The sequence below is a fragment of the Penaeus japonicus genome, unplaced genomic scaffold, assembly GCF_977035675.1.
Source record: "Penaeus japonicus unplaced genomic scaffold, GWHDUDI00000001_assembly GWHDUDI00000004, whole genome shotgun sequence".
NCBI lineage: Eukaryota > Metazoa > Arthropoda > Malacostraca > Decapoda > Penaeidae > Penaeus > Penaeus japonicus.
This window is the reverse complement of record NW_028234406.1, coordinates 45881892-45884391: the sequence shown is the minus strand read 5'-3', so window position 1 is coordinate 45884391 and position 2500 is coordinate 45881892.

Genomic DNA, 2500 nt, shown 5'->3' with positions numbered 1-2500 from the left:
CCATCTCTCTCCCCTCCTTTCTGTTCACCTCTTTCTTCCTCTCTCTCCTCACCCCTTTTGTCCCTTTTTTCATCTCCCTTCTACCTCCTTCCATTTAGCCTAATCTCTTCTACTCCTTTTTCCAACCTTTCTCCACTATTCGAAAGTACATCATATCTATTGGCCTCTACAATTATCATCCTCTCCCCCCTCCCCCCCCCCCCCCCACCTCCCCCCCCCCTACCTCCACCAGTGTCCCCCCTCCTCAATGTTCTTCATCAGAACTCAGAGAAAAAGGGATGATTCTGATGAAAGCAAAACATAAACAAATGTTTACTTTACCGTATGAAGAATTATCAGTTCTCATTATTACCATAAGTTCCTCACCATAAACCTTACCACAAGTCTAAAGCCCAAAGATCCTCACTATATCTCACCCACCATATACACCATCATAAGCTCGGTAAACGAACTTCATGAAACAACAAGTCCCACTCACTATAATCTACTCACCATGTACCCATCATAAGTCCAAGAACAGAACTTCATGAAACAACAAGTCCTTCTCACTATAATCTACTCACCATGTAACCACCATAGGTCCAAGAACCAATCTTCATGAAACAACAAGTCCCACTCACTATAAACTACTCACCATATACCCATCACAAGTCCAAAAACCGAACATCATGAAACAACAAGTCCTTCTCACTATAATCTACTCACTATAATCTACTCACCATATACCCATCATAAGTCCAAAAAACAAACTTCAAGAAACAACAAGTCCCACTCACTATAATCTACTCACCATGTACCCATGACAAGTCCAAGAACCAAACTTTATGAAGTAACAAGTCCCACTCACTATAATCTACTCACCATGTACCCATCAAAAGTCCAAGAACCGAACATCATGAAACAACAAGTCCTTCTCACTATAATCTACTCACTATAATCTACTCACCATGTACCCATCATAAGTCCAAGAACCAAACTTCAAGAAACAACAAGTCCTTCTCACTACAATCTACTCACCATATATCCATCACAAGTCCAAGAACCGAACTTCACAAAACAACAAGTCCTTCTCACTATAATCTACTCACTATAATCTACTCACCATGTACCCATCATAAGTCCAAGAACCAAACTTCAAGAAACAACAAGTCCTTCTCACTACAATCTACTCACCATATATCCATCACAAGTCCAAGAACCGAACTTCACAAAACAACAAGTCCCACTCACTATAATCTACTCACCATATACCCATCACAAGTCCAAGAACCAATCTTCATGAAACAATTCCTACTCACTATAATCTTCTCACCATGTACCCATCATAAGTCAAGTTCTACTCACCATGTACCCATCATAAGTTCCAAGGAAACGAACTTCATGAAACAAGTCTGCTGGTCGAACGGGAAGTACTCGACATCGATCTCACACGAAGACTTGTAGATCGCTGGCGGCTTCCATGTGACTCTGCCGTTGTAGTGGAGTATCGCCTTAGTCATGATGGTCACCTCATAGTTTCCATCGGCACTGCGAAGGAGAGAAAATACACGTGTGAAAAGATCGGTCGAGTATTGAAGGTTTGAAGGTCTGGTATTTTGCTTTTGGGTGAGAGATTGTGGGTCCTGGGTCCTGTCTCTCTTTTATCTTTCTATTGCTTAACAAGAACAATAATGATGATGATGGTAATGATAGCACTAATAATGAAAGCAATGATAATTATAATGATAATGATAATAGTGATGATAATAATAATATTGATGATAATAATAATAGTAATGATAATAATAATAGTGATGATAATAATAATAGTGATGATAATAATAACAGTGATGATAATAACAATAATGATCATAATACCAATGATGATTCTACTGCTATTACTGTTACTACGAGCAGTAGTGGTACTAATAATGATGATGATGGTAGTGATAGTTATGATAATATTCTTAATGATAATGATAATATCAATAATGAAAGTAGTAACAGTAATAATGATAATGATAATGCTAGTAATGATATGAAATATGGTAATAGCAACAATACTAATAAAAAAGATAATTTTGATAACTTTTACCCGCAGAAAGGAAAAGACCACATACCAGCAATGGCATAGCATCTTATTGACCCCCAATAATAAGGCCGAAAATCGTTTACTGGTTCAACATCCATTACCTCGATAATTCCATCCACATTTCATAGATCTGATTCTCCTTAATGCATAAGCTCGTTAGTATATAGCGCTGTCTCTTCATGGTCAGCTGATCATTCCATGGAAGCTTGTTGTAGAATTGTGTCAGCGTATCTGTTCGTGCAACAAGATATGTCGAGGAGGGTTGCAGAATTAGCTGGAAAGCTGGATGCAATGGGAGTAAAATGTTCGTGTTAGGGTGTGTGCAGCCTATGCGAATAGTATTTGCTTTTGTGAATGCGTGGTAGGGTATGTTTCTCTCTTTCGCTCTCGCTCTCTTTGTCTGTCTGTCTGTCTCTCTCTCTCTCTCTC